We start from the raw sequence: 15,409 nt of genomic DNA, 5'->3' as shown, positions 1-15,409 counted from the left end.
CCCAGTGCCTTACCCACCACGTACACACTGTTACTCTGAGCTGAAACCCTTGCAGGGCATTAGCAGTCACACACCTGACCACTACCTTCTATCATCATACATTAATGCTCTTTTAACATTTATTTATTTTTAATTGGAAGATAATTGCTTTACAATGTTGTGGTTGGTTTCTGCCATACATCAACATGAATCATTCATAGGTATACATATATCCCCTCTCTCTTGAACCTCCTTCATCATATACTTTTGTGATAAAATAGAAAATTGCTGGCTTTGCTGTCCTAGGAAGTATTGGTATCTTCCCTACCCACTGAGAGAAACCCTTCAGGCTTAAACTGTGATTAAAAATTTAAATAAATTTAGAAAGTATTCCCTCAGAACAATGGTAGCCTTGTTTGTAAGAAACTGGACTTCTTGTACCTGTTTTGAATGTTAGAGAGTGAATTCCGTCCTTCTTTTTGCATTCCTTCAATAGCATTTCTAGTTTCCCTACCCTCTACCACACTCCTGCCGCCCCTCCATTTTCACTGTGGGCAGGTGAGCCTTTGGAAAACAATAGCCTGGATATGGAAGCTGAGCCATTACACAGATAACCCTGTTCTTAAATTCATGTAGGGGAACAGAATTTGCCATGCTAAAATATATCTCTTTGTCCTATTAATGATTTTGAGCTGGTTATTTTCTAGCATGTGTGTGTGTAAGTGTGTGTATGCTGGCACACACACTCAGTCATGACCTCATAGACTGTAGTCTGCCAGGCTCCTCTCTCTATGGAATTTCCCAGACAAGAATACTGTATTAGGTTTCCATTTCCCTCTCCAAGGAGTCTTCCTGACCCAAGGGTTGAACCCATGTCTCTTGTGTCTCCTGCATTGGCAGGCAAGTGGTTTCTTTACCACTGTACCCCCTGGGAAGCCCAGGGAACAGCATACATGGGAAAAACTCTGAAAACCCTTTGGTAAGAAACATTTACATTTGTAAGGAAAATCTCTGTTTGTAAGGGTGTCTCCCTCCAAGTAACTGGAAGAAGAGGATGACCAAATCTCTGGACACTCTTCTCAATGGAGAAGTCAAGGACTTAAATCTGTACCACAACCTTACCCTTCTTTACTGTGCAAAATGCACAACATAAGAGTTGCAAGTTCAGTTTTATTTGGTGCAAAATGAGGACTGTAGCCAGGGAGACAGCATTTCAGATAGAAATGAAAAATTGCCCCAAAGAAGTAGAAGAGAAGGGTTGGGGAAGGTATGTGATTTTGGTGAAGAGGGAGTCCATGAAATCAAGCACATATTTTTGCAGAAGGTTTCTTCTAGTTACACAGAGCAGTCATCACCTTGAAGGAACTCAGTGCTTTTCTAGATATGAGGAGATGCAAGAATTGGGCTCATAAAATCAACTCCTGAAAATATCTAACCATCTGAAGACCTGTGCGAGTTTTTCCAGAGTCCGGGGTGACTTATTTCTGCTCTCCACCCTGAACTCCCTTTGAAGTGGAGTTGCTCAGTCGTGTCCGACTCTTTGCGACCCCATGGACTGTAACCTACCAGGCTCTTCCATCCATGGGATTTTCCAGGCAAGAATACTGGAGTCGGTTGCCATTGCTTTCTCCAGGAGATCTTCCCAACCCAGGGATTGAACCCGGGTCTCCCGCATCATAGGCAGACGCTTTACCATCTGAGCCACCAGGGAAGATCGGTATGTTTAAGGTCAGCAGCTGCAGCAGCATGTGATTTAATCCTTGTAGAGGTAGATGGCAAGTACCCAAAGCAAGTGCCAATTTGTAGTTGATACTGGTAACTCCATATTGACTCTCCCCACCCTGAACATCCTCTTTTGTCTTTGGCTGAGGATGGTATTTAAGGTGAGGGCTTCTGCCATTTCGGTGAGTTGCTCAGTTTTTCTGGGTCTCTCCTATGTATATATATTATTAAACTTTAAAAAAAATTTCTTCCTTCCTTATCCATTTTTGTCCTAGACTTAAGTAAATGAAAGGCCACATGATCCCGACCTGAATTGCTATCAAAATGTCTTGTGTCTTGCTTCCAAAATTTTAGGAACATTGTAAGTAGACTGCTGATAAAATGTGGCCACTTTTTAGACCCAACAGCCAATCACAAAATTTTCCATCACTAAGAATAGCTCCTAAAGCCATAGCAGTGATGAAGTCTAATTGCCAAAAGAAACAGTAGAAGAGTAAATAAATTTTTTTTTTTTGCTGGGTCAGCAGCTCTCCATGATATGAAGGTGTCATGATTGTATCCATGGTACTCATTCTTAACCATAGAATTCTTATTCTATTACTACTATAGGAGCTGTAGAGTTTTATACCAAGTCTTTATTTATCTTACCATTTTTTTCTATAAAACTGTATTCAAAAATCTGTATTCTTCAGCTGATCAGAACAAAGTCTCATACATCTTCTGATTCCACTTATGACTTTCCCATATGAAAAGGCCAAAAAAGAGAATGTCTGCTCTACTCAGAATTCTCTGGCACATTTTTGCAGTTCACTGAGGAAGATGGATGGGATCTTTCTGCAGCAGATGATGAACAAGAATTATAAGCAAATGGTAGTATATTTCAGAGGACACACATTCAGAAAATACTTGAAAGAAGCAGTAGGGAAAGGAGGGGCTGCTAGACAATTTTTTTTTCTGAAAAAGAGCTAACAGGCAAGCCAGCAAAACAGGATAGTAACTTTCATAAAAGAAAACTGTAATAAATTAGGCCCTTTGGTTTCTTAAAAATGCAAGAATGATGCAGAAAACGTGGCCTTTGTGCACTGATGCCAAATTGAATCTCAGAATTTTGGGTGAAGTGAAAAAGGATGGCTTTATTTCTTTGCCAGGTAAAGGGGGACACAGCAGGCCTATGCCCTCAAAAACTGTGTTTCCCAACCTGGGAGGATCTATAGCAATGGTTCCAAAGGCAGGGTTGCCAATGAGGATCAGGATATATGCAAGGTCTATATTCCTTTAATCCGCCTCAGATGTCTCCTAAAATAAGAATGATCCTTAAATTGGGTTCTTCAGCCATGCATACTTAATTGCAGTAGGAGAATCTAAAATAAAATTTAAATTACAAATATGGATAATATCTAGTTACTAGTTTATTTGTTTTGGGCCTATTAATGCTCACTGCAATCAAATGCAAACTTCTTACTAATATAAATAAAATATTGAAGGTAGTTTTGCCTTCCTTTTATCATCTCTCCATTCAGTTGTTTATTCAGAACCATGTGCCTTTCTCACTTAGAGAATAAAGTAAATGAAACATTTTCACCTGTAATAATCTTGAGGGCACCTAAATTCTGAGATTTAGGCATGTAAAGGGAAAATCTTTATTTCAGAATCCAAGATTAGGCTCTGAATTGAATGTATCTTTACTTATCCACCTTGTGAAGTCCCCACTATAGGTCAAACCTCACACTAGGAATGGAGGCGTAATGACGAACAAGGAGCCATCAGAGGGTGTGGTACAGTAGGGTCAATGATGACTTCTCAAATGTGGCAACAGCCAAGCTCACCAATTACAGAAAATATATTATTAAGTAGTCCATTTCAACTGCATTATGTTTTAGTATTAAAAACATTTTGAAATTGAAACCAGGGCTATGCCAGGATGAAGTGTGATTTACATTCAAAACTTAAGAGTTCCCCCTTCATTCATCTAAAAGGCTATTCAAAGTTTTGGGCAAGGGAGAAAAATGATCAGAAATCCACTGCCTTCAGGCAAGCAGTTTAATCAAGTGGTGGAATGAAAGAGATGACAAAGGAGTGGGCAAGTCAAGGCAGTGTGCATAGAACAGTTTGGTAACTGTGTGGAAAAGAATATTGGAAATGTTAAGGCACTGTGGACTTGATGGTATAGGGAAACAGAATTTGCCACCCCAAAATATGTGTCTTTGGCATATTAATTATTTTAAGCTGGTTATTTCTAAGGAAAAGCAGACATGTGAGCAACTCTGAAAACCAACTAGGATTTACATTTTTATAAGAAACATTTCCATTCATAAGGGGTATCTCTATTTGTAAGGACATCTCCTTTGCTATACCTGGAAGAGGAGGATGACCAAATCTCAGGAAACTTCTCGAAGGAGAAGACAAGGATTTGAATCTGCATAGCAATCTTATCTTGCTTTTCTTAGTAAACACACGAAACTGAATCTCCTTACCCTCAACATCATCTTTTATCTTTGGCTGAGAATGATATTTAAGGTAAGAGCTTCTGCTATTTTGGCAAGTTACTCTTTCCCTGGATCTCTCCTGTGTTTGTTCCTGAGTCCAAGCTCATACTCGTTGCTGCACAACAAGCCACTAAATCCAGAGACAAGTTGCTGGGGCAAGGAACAGCCACCTGAGTAGATGGTAGAATACTGTCCCAAAGAACCATCTTGTCCAGGTTTGGATGCTAATTTCTTTTATAGAACAAAGAAGGGGAGATAAGGAGGTAAAATAAAAAAGGTGTATGTTGTTGCAAATATTTCCTAGTTCTGGCCAGCCTTCACAGTTAATTTCTTCTTTCCCGCAGCCATTTACAGATGGGCCTGGTCAGGATATTTTCTGTGAGCTGGACAAAGGTATTTTAGTTTAGGCATGGGAAAGCAGGGAGATGGGCCATTAAGGATCGCTCACCCAATTGTTCAGTTACTCAGCCATGATAAACTCTTTGCAACCCTGTAGACTATAGCCTGCCAGACTCCTCTGTCCTTGGGATTTTCCAGGCAAGAATATTGGAGCAGATTGCTCTTAGGTATACTTTAAGCTATAGGAAACATCCCTTTAGTGATTAACTTTAGTAATGAAAAGCGATAAACACAAAGGTAAAAGAAACAGATCCAATATGGAGTCAGATTTGTTCCTCCCTATTACATGTATACATGTTATAAATTTTGTTTGATTTTCTCCTGTTAATCTGTCTCATGTCAATTTAATTCTTAGACCAGCTGAAAGAACCTAGTAGGGTAAAGGAGAATTTCTTCCTCCATGACAATGGGAAGGCTTTTTTTTACTACCATGACTATTAATTCCAAGCATATATGTTCGACAGATCAGAAAGTCAGTGGATTCTTTACCATCTGAGCCACCAAAGAAGCCCATAAAGAAATTCAGCAAATATAAAAGGGTAATTGATGAGACATACTCCATAAAGTAATGGGAGAAGTGCCAGACCAAGAGACTGGTGGCAGAGTTTACCTTGAAAAAGAATAATTCTTTGTACTGAGAAGGAAAGGATGGTCTCAGATGAAGAACCAATGAAACACTTCAGCTGCATATAATTTCTCAGTGCTCCCACACAGGTCATGCTTTTCATGCCTCTGTGCATTTACACAGAAGGCTTCCTCTGCTTAAAATTTTCTTCACTAGTTTTTCCACTTAGCTCATAAAATTCTTCAGTGAACTCTATTCCTGTTTCTGTTCTACTCAGACTTTTTTACTACATAAGTGCTCCCAACTACTTATTACATGCCAAAATTACAGCCATCATTTGTTTGTTCAACTATTCAAAAACATTTTAAAATGCTTACTATATAAGAAGCGTGGTTTTAGTCTGTGGACTCAAAGAATTTATAGGATATGCATAAATCCTGCCTGCGTTAAGCTTAGCCTCTAGTGGGGAAGACACACGATAAATAAGAAAGCAACAAATAAATAAGATACTTTCAGTTGTAGTAAGTGCTATGAAAGAAACAAGCAAAGGGAAAAGAAAAAATAAAAGGGGTCAGAGAGTGAGGTGGTTTCTACTTTAGATGGGAGGATCAGGATGAAGAAGATGATGCCCTTAGTTCAGTTCAGTTTAGTCACTCAGTCATGTCCGACTCTGTGACCCCGTGAATTGCAGCACGCCAGGCCTCCCTGTCCATCACCAACTCCCGGAGTTCACCCAAACTCACGTCCATCGAGTCGGTGATGCCATCCAGCCATCTCATCCTCTGTCGTCCCCTTCTCCTCCTGCCCCCAATCCCTCCCAGCATCAGAGTCTTTTCCAATGAGTCAACTCTTCGCATGAGGTGGCCAGACTACTGGAGTTTCAGCTTTAGCATCATTCCTTCCAAAGAACACCCAGGACTGATCTCCTTTAGAATGATGCCCTTAAGCCAACCTCTAAATGAAGAGAAATAAATACCATGCCAACAGTTTTGTGAGTGAGCATTGGGTAAACAGAAGTCACCCAGGGCAGCAAAGTCAGCATGTGCAAAGGTCCTGAGAAGGAACATAATGTTCTAGGTGAAAGGAACTAATAAAGCTGATTAAAACACCCCAGGGGCTAGAGAACTGTTGTCTATTCAGTAGGAATTCACATGTGAATTTAAGTTTAAATCTAAATTTAAATCAATATTGCATTTGAAATTCCATTTTTAGCATCACTGTCCATGTCTCAAGTGCTCTAGAAGCAGGTGAAGCTAGTGCCTGTTGTATTGGATGGTGCAAAAACAAGATATTTTCATCATCTCGGAAAGTTCTATTAATATTATCTGACGGATAATGCATCAGTGAGGGCATAGCAAGGAAAATGGAGAGAAACAAAAGCTGTAGACACAGAGGAAAAGATACCAGACAGAACTTGCAGGGCCTTGAACATGCAGTTATCATAGAACATAACCCTTCTCTGAGCCTCTTAATGGAAGGATTCATCCCTGTTGTTCTAGACAAAGAAATATCAAAACATTTTTGATAAATGAGCTAATATATGAATGAGTGAAAGTTGAAGTCATTGTATCAAGTTGGTTTAAGCTCTTCCCTTCATTTAAAGAGAATGACTCAAACAAGATTGATGCTAGAAAATGGGGAAAGCAAAAAAGAAAGCTATTTGAAAGACTCATTTGGATCTTAGTAAATTAGAAGTTAGTTGTTGAAAGTGAGAGTGGAAGGAATGGTTGCTAGAAACAAATGCTATAGGAAATATAAGGGAGACTTAGGTGATTTAAAAAAGAAAGCTGAGTTAGTTGAGATTAAATGTTTTAAATTAATAGTACTCTCAATCATCAAGATTTCCCTGCTTTCTCTGTAAAAGAAATCAGGAAAGAATATTCATATCTTCATTCATACATACTTTATGCCAGGAAGTATTCTAGATGGCTGGCAATTCCATGTCAAATAGGAATAAGCAGATGCCAAAAGAAAAAAGTAATTTTAAACTTTGACTTTTTATAAAGATATAAGCTGACAGAATAAAGAGCAATGGCAAGCAGAATAGATACATTAGGTTGAAAAGCATGGAGACTGGCAGTATAATCAACATGTTGGGAAATTCTGGTGTGTAACACGACATTGTTGATAATAGAAGCCAGTTTTTAATAGGAATGTGAAAGGTGTATAAGGAAAATATAAAAAGGTTAAAGCTGGCATTTGAAATAAGAACACAGATTTGGTAACATAGTATATGGCACCTTTAGAAGGTAATATGACTGTGGTCAAATAGAAACTTGGAATTGAGATAATGAAACTGGAGCAACACTAAATAGTAGCAGACATAATTTTTTTCTTCAGAATTTAGCTTAATCATGCTTTCACAGGGAAACCCTCCCCTTACCGCTTCAATTAGGTCAGTCCTTTAATATACACTGTTATAACAGAATACATTTATCTTTCATAACAGAGTTGTCATTTTAAGTGGCTTTTTTGATACTTTGACAGGAAGGCTGATGATACAGTCTTTGGAATTGAACAAAGATGAAAGTAAATAAATTGGAAAAGATGGAGATTTGCAAAGAACTGTAGAGTCACGATATTAGAAGAAATGGTGAGAACATTGATGTGAAAAAAAGATGATGCCAGGAGGCAAATTGGACTGGAAAATTTTCAGGTGTTACAGTGAAGAAAGGTCTAAAGTACATCAACTAGGAATATCATAATGAAGTCAAGATTACTGAGAACTTTACTCACAATAAAAGCAATCAGTTTGAAGGAATCCTTTCAGGCATAGTGAACTAACACTGAGCATGAAAAGAGATAATTTTGGTGGGTAGTGTTCTGGAAATTGCCTGGAGACTTGAGATGTATGGAAATAGGCATTCTATGGAAAGTTTTGTTACTTTGAAAAAGTGAACAATTAATTGACTTACCCCAGATTTTCAATGGAAGCACCGGTTGTACTGGGGAGGGTAGATCCAAAATTAGGTAGAGCCTCAAGTTCGAGGCATGACTCAGCCTCTCATGGATTGACCTAAATTTGTATCATGCTTTAAAATTAGCAAAATAGATTTTAAATGGAGGTACATGGAAATCAAGTGTTTTGCTCACTTGTACATGGTTAGTGAATGGCCAACTTTAGACTCAAACATCAATTCCATTTATTTTATATCACAAGGTTACAGGTGGACAGATTGCAGAATGCAAGCCTAAGAGTAAACCATAGCAGATGCGATAACCCTAAAGATAGCAGCTGCAATTGTTGAGCATCCATTTTATAAGAACTGTATTAGGAACTTTTCATGAGATGGTAATCATTTGAGCTGGTCACAAATGTTTATTTTCTCTTCTTCTGAGTATGTGATGGGATTGTAATTTCCCATCTTGTTGAACTCAATATGGCCTTATTGCTGTCATTAGCTAATGACTTGGGAAGGGAAGTGACATGTGTCACTTTTGTGCTGAGCATTTACTTGTCTGTGTACAATCTTCCAGAGTGCTCTTTTCCCTCTGCCACATGGCTGGAAATGTTCCAGATGCTGGCTATTTCAGATAGTGAGGAATAACTGTAGGCAGAACCTCTGGCCACCTCTTCAGTAGCCATGTACTGGAATAGAAAATACATCTTCATTAATACGCTTCTTGTGAAAATCAGATAAGATGAGGTATGTGTAACATTAAGTAGAATTTAGTCTGCATTGCAGTAACAAACAACCCAAAAACTTATGGTTGATGAAAACAAAACGGCCTTAAAGAGTGAACACTTGAAAGACAGAAAATTATTATTGGAGGCTAAGGAGGAGATCTTTTTTATTCAGTTACAAACATTTCAGAGCATTGCAAATGCTAAGTATAACTAAGAATTGGTGAGTTTGGATAAAGAGACTCTCCGGCATATGTTGGAAGCACCAACTGGTTTCTTTTATCTGTATATGATAAGGTGTGGCTGTAGAAGAGGTGAACTAATGTGTCTTATTCAGTTTCTAACAAACCTGTAGGAAACATAAAGGATTTAGGATGTACTCAGTTAAAAACAAAACAACAAAGCAAAACAAGCAAACAAACAAAACTCACACACACAACTCTTTTCCATCCTGTCTGTCTTTACAACCAGCTAAATATTATCAAAGTAGCACATGCCTTAATGCAGCGGTCCCCAACCTTTTTGGCACCAAGGACTGGTTTCATAGAAGACAGTTTTCCATGGATGGGGTGGGGGTGGGGTGTGGCTTTAGGATGATTCAAGTGCATTACGTTTGTTGTGCACTTTATTTCTATTATTATTACATCAGCTCCACCTCAGATCATCAGGCATTAGGTCCTGGTGATTGGGGACCCCTGCCTTCAGGCATATATCATATATTGGGTGTTGCCAATAAATTGTAACCCCAGAGTAAAGTAGAAATCAGGGGTGTGGCTGAAAGCTTCTTTAAAACACATCATAAAGATTTATGGCAAGCCTTAAAAGAATCTTTATTTATTTATTTCTGGCTGCACTGGGTCTTTGTTGCTTTGCAACGAAGTCCTGGTGAGCAGGGGCTACTCTTTGTGGTGTGCGGGCTTCTCATTGCGGTGGCTTCTCTTGGTGTGCAGCACAGGCTCCAGGCACTCAGGCGTCAGCAGTTGCAGCACGTGTGTATGTGCATGCTAAGTTGCTTCAATCATGTCCAACTCTTTGCAACTCTATGAACCATAGCCCACCAGGCGCTTCTGTCCATGGGATTCTCCAGTCAAGAATACTGAAGTGGGTCGCCGTGCCTGCCTCTAGGGGATTTACCAACCCAGGAACTGAACCTAGGCCATTTATAATGAAGAGTGAAGGGTGACTCATAGTAAAGAGTGGAGAATCACTCCCAGGGAACATGACTAGTCTCTAATCAAGGAATTGGTGCCTTGTGCTTGCCTGGATTTCAGAATTGTGTAGATACTTCTGTCTCTCACTCTCTTTTTCAATGTCCATTGTATTTCATACTTGTCACCATTTTGTGTCAGGTGTGTATTTTATGTATCTCCCCCACACACAACATACAGAACATAAGTTATTACTGTGGGAGACAGACAACTTGTGTCACTATTTCATAGGTCTTAAGCCACAAGGGAAGCCCAAGAGTACTGGAGTGGGTAGCCTATCCCTTCTCCAGTGGATCTTCCCTGCCCAGGAATTGAACTGGGGTCTCCTGCATTGCAGGTAGATTCTTTACCAACTGAGCTATCAGGAAGCCCTAAGATCAAATAGGATGGTATACCTTGACCCAATTTAAATGACAAGTTCCTCAACTTCAAGTTTGAGCCAATGTGGTATTAGGATAAGACTTCACAGGTCTTGGGTGGGGGGTGAGTTGACTTTGCATATAGAAAGGATGTGGATTCCTGGGGACCAAAGAGCAGATAGTGGTGGTTTATAAAAATAGTCTGAAAATTAGCCACGCTTCTCAATATTCATGACCCTTTTCTATCTCTTCCATTTAAATCAGTCTGGCTCATATTTTTTTGTGGGGGGAGGTGCAATGGGTCTTTGTTGCTGTGTGAGCTTGCTCTAGTTACAGAGAGCAGAGACTTCTCTCTGGTTGTGGTGCTCGGGATTCTCACTGCAGCGGCTTCTCATGGAGCACAGGCTTCAGAAGTTGTGGCGTGTGGGCTCAGTAGTTGCAGCGCCCAGGCTTGAGAGCACAGTCAGTTGTTGTGGTGCACAGGTGTAACTGCTCCATGGCATGTGGGATCTTCCTGGAATAGGGATCGAACCCATGTGTCCTGCGTTGGAAGCTGGATTCTTAACCACTGGACCACCAAGGAAGTTCTGGCTCAGAACTTTGGCTAACAGAATGTATAGGAAATTATTCTGTGTTGTTTCCAAAATTAGGTGTTAAGAAGTCTTGTAGCTGTACTTGGGCTTCTTGGAACATTCACTCTTGGTATCCAGCAGACTTGCTATGAGGGGCTCGAGACACATGGCAAGGCCATGGGTAGACATTCATATGGATAGGCCCTGCAGAACTCCCTGCCAATAGCCTGAATCAATTGGTAGCCGTGTAAGTGATGCATCTTGGAAATTCAATCCACTGAAACCTTCAGATATCACCAGCTCAACTCTTAACAGATTGTGAATGACATCAGAGACCCCAAGTCAGAACCACCCAGCTGATCCCAGTTCATAAACATCACTATCAAAGAGAATAATACATTTTTGTTTTAAGTTACTTAAAATTTCTAAGTTTTGGTGTGGTTGTTACTCATGGAGATACAATCAGACAGACACTAAACACTGTTCATATACATGTTCTAATTTCCATTATAGATCAAAAGCACCTTAAGAATATGATCTATATCTGGTTCATTTTTGAATCTACCATGGTTTTTTTGCATATGTTTTGTTTATGTATTCAGTAAACAGTTATTAAATGAACAAATAGATACTTTCTACACAACTAGTATCCTACAGAAAACTTATTTTTAAACAAAGCACAGCAAAAAATAATAATAATGATTAGCAGAAAATGTTTGTTATGTTATAGTGTCTTTGTTTCTGTTTTCTAATTTGTGTGATATTAACCTTTTTGCATCAGTTTTAGCTGAGGACCACTGCTTCTGAGTAAATAAGCATCATCAGAGAATAAGATTTTGGAATCAGAAAGATTTTGGTTATATTCTGATGTGAACTTCTAATTATTTAATCTTCAGTGAGTCATTCACTAAACTTTAGTAAGGCATTCAATTATTAACCTCTATCATTTGTGAAATGGAGAAGAATCTATGTAGAAGAAAGAAAGAAAGTGAAGTCACTCAGTCGTGTCTGACTCTTTGTGACCCCGTGGACTGTAGCCTGCCAGGCTCCTCTGTCCATGGGATTCTCCAGGCAAGAATACTGGAGTGGGTTGCCATTTCCTTCTCCAGGGGATCTTCCCAACCCAGGGATCGAACCTGGGTCTCTTGCGTTGCAGGCAGATGCTTTATCCTCTGAGCGACCAGGGAAGCCCCAAGGTTGTTCTAAAAGATTATACAAAATTAAGTCTTAAAGGACAGTGCCTGGCATACAGCAAAAGTTAAATATACAGATATTATTTTTGATTTTGCTTTTTAGATTTTCATATAGTAAAACTGACTTTTTGGTAAATACTTCTATGAATATTAACACTTGTATAGTTTTATGTAACCAACACCACAGTTTAGATATAGAACAGAGTCATCACTCTCAAAACTCTGATGCTATCCCTTTCTAGTCACACTCTCCCCAATGCCTACCCCTTACAACCACTCATCTGTTTTCTATCACTGTAGTTTTGCCTTTTCTAGAATGTCATATAAATTGAATTATACAGCACATAACCTTTGGAAAATGGCTCCAATCACCTAGCAATCTGTCTTTCTAATTGGTGTGTTTAAACCATTTATGTATAATATAATTATTGATATGTGCTTTAAAATGTTAGAATTTAGGTATAGCATTTTAGTATTTGTTTTCTTCTTATTTTTTTCTATTTTCCTTCCTCTGTTTCTCCTTTCTTGATTTTTTTTTGATTGTTTCATTTCTTAACTTCCGTTTTTAAATGTATTGATTGAATTTTATATTATATCTATTAACATTTTTTCAGTGAGTCCCTAGAGGTTATAATATGCATACTTAACTTTTTGTACTCTATTTGTAATTAATATTTATCACTTCAAGTGGAATATAGAAATCTTAACACCTATAAGTAGGATTCTTTAACTTTCCTTTTTAGTTTGCAGTTTCATATGTGTTATATTACATATATAGAAAACCTTATCTGACCTTGTTAAGGTTTCTTCCAACTCTTATACATATGTTAAAGAATTTAATAAAAAATGGTTTCATATATTTACACAGATATTTACCATTTCTTCCTTTGTTCTTAGGTTTTCAAGTTTCCCTCTGGCATCATTTTTCTTCTGGCAGGTCTAGTGAAACTAAATTCATTTTGTTTTCCTTGTTCCTGAGAACATCTTCATTTCACCTTCACTCTTAAAAATATTTTCAGTGGACACAAAATTCTAAGATGACCATTCTTTACCTTCACTTTAAAAACATTCCATTCCATTCTGGCCCACCTGATGCTGACGAGAAATCCATAGTTATTAGAATCATCGCACACCTACATATGATGCATTGTTTTTCTCTGACTGTTTTTAGGTATGTTTGTTTGATCTTTAGTTCCAGAAATTTCATTATCATGTGTCTGTGTGTGGATTCCTTTGAGTTTATCTTCTTTAGAACTTGCTGAATCTTTCAAATTTGTAAATTGAAATTTGGGGAATTTTCAGCCATTCAAATATTTTTTTTCTGCATCACATTTTTTATCTTTTTCTTTGACTCCATTGACAAATGCTAAATGTTTTGGTATTGTCCATCAGTCCCTGAAGTCCTATTTATTTATTTTTTATCTTTTTACTATCTGTTTTTCAGATTAGATAATTTTTAATGATTTATCTTCAAGGTCACAGATTTTCTGTGTCATTTTTATTTTATTTATCATATTTTTCAGCTCTAAAATTTCTTATTAGTCTTTCTTACATCTTATCTTTACTTGCTGAGACTTTCCATCTTTCCATTTAAGTGCTCAGCTTTGCCTTTTGGGGAAGAGTTATAATAGCTGCTTTAAAGTCTTTGCCTGTTAATTCTAAGATATGTGTCCTCTCAGCATTATCTATTGACTGTTTTTTTCTTGTGAGCTGATATTTTCCTGGTTCTTCATTTGGATTGTATCCTGGATATTTTGAATATTAGGTTATGAGATGCTGGATCTTATTTAAATCCTATGATAATAGTCAACTATTTTTTGTTTAGTTTTGCTTTGCTAGACAATCAACCTACTTGGGTTCAGGCTACAGTTTCCATCCCATCTCCTGTGGCCTGTGGCTGCAGTGAAAATCTTTTGCACAATGAACTCAGTAGGTGGTCTTGGATCTGAGAAGAGGTTTTGACCATAGTTCTCAAAGCATTTGGGATGCTGGTTGTGTACCAGATTCACACATGTGTAGCATGGGGATGTGAGCCCAGCAGTTCACACATCAGTTTATGCAGTAACTCACTCAAGTTCCCTTCTCTCTGTAATCTCCTGAATACTTTCTGGTTCTCTAGGTCCCCATTTAGTGGTCTTCTAATCAGAAAGTCAGGCCTTCAGTTTCCCTACTTTTCTACTTTCTGCAATTGGTACTGTAGCTGGGGCTTAGTAGCTTAGAGATAAATGGACAAAGGAGGAATAAAAAGCAAAGAAATTTTATCTCCAGTTCTTTGAATCACAGTTCCTTTGGTAATAAAAGGCCCCCTCCTTTAGTATTTTAGGTGACTGCTCAGCGTCTGTGCCACTGAGGTCTTGCCTGGAGGCTGGGATAGGAGAGGAAAGAGAAGAAAAGAAAATAGAGGATGTACTCTGTTTCTTTCTGGACCTTATGAGTCTTCTTTCCAACTTCTCACTACAGAAAAATGAGGCTTTCTCTGTCCCTGTTGAGTGGCACTTCTAGGTTTCAGGTTACCTCTGTACCTATGGCAGATGATAACAGAGAGATGGGAAAGATAATTACCTCTGGTTTGGTGATAGATCAAAGCTAGTGGAGGTGATGGAATTCCAGTTGAGCTATTTCAAATCCTGAAAGATGATGCTGTGCAAATACTGTACTCAATATGCCAGCAAATTTGGAAAATTCAGCAGTGGCCACAGGACTGGAAAAGGTTAGTTTTCATTCCAATCCCAAAGAAAGGCAATGCCAAAGAGTGCTCAAACTACCGCACAATTGCACTCATCTCACACGCTAGTAAACTAATGCTCAAAATTCTCCAAGCCAGGCTTCAGCAGTACATGAACCATGAACTTCCAGATGTTCAAGCTGGTTTTAGAAAAGGCAGAGGAACCAGAGATCAAATTGCCAACGTCTGCTGGATCATCAAAAAAGCAAGAGAGTTCCAGAAAAACATCTATTTCTGCTTTATTGACTATGCCAAAGCCTTTGACTGTGTGGACCACAATAAACCGTGGAAAATTCTGAAAGAGATGGGCATACCAGACCATATGACCTGCCTCTTGAGAAACCTGTATGCAGGTCAGGAAGCAACAGTTAGAACTGGACATGGAACAACAGACTGGTTCCAAATAGAAAAGAACTACGTCAAGGCTGTATATTGTTACCCTGCTTATTTAACTTCTATGCAGAGTACATCATGAGAAACGCTGGGCTGGAAGAAGCACAAGCTGGAATCAAGATTGCCAGGAGAAATATCAATAACCTCAGATATGCAGATGACACCACCCTTATGGCAAAAAGT

At 38.6% G+C, this 15,409-nt stretch overlaps 1 non-coding gene across 1 annotated transcript; it reads right to left on the bottom strand.

Annotated features, from left to right (window-relative positions):
• Nucleotides 1-1,618: 1,618 nt before the first annotated feature.
• On the bottom strand, nt 1,619-1,690 carry TRNAH-AUG (transfer RNA histidin (anticodon AUG)). The gene has a single exon. It is a non-coding gene; the product is annotated as a tRNA-His (tRNA).
• Between the last annotated feature and the right edge of the window lie 13,719 nt (nt 1,691-15,409).

This window comes from Bos indicus, chromosome 3 (genome assembly GCF_029378745.1).
Source record: "Bos indicus isolate NIAB-ARS_2022 breed Sahiwal x Tharparkar chromosome 3, NIAB-ARS_B.indTharparkar_mat_pri_1.0, whole genome shotgun sequence".
NCBI lineage: Eukaryota > Metazoa > Chordata > Mammalia > Artiodactyla > Bovidae > Bos > Bos indicus.
The sequence above is the reverse complement of the archived record's forward strand: the minus strand, read 5'-3'. Positions and strand labels throughout refer to the sequence as shown.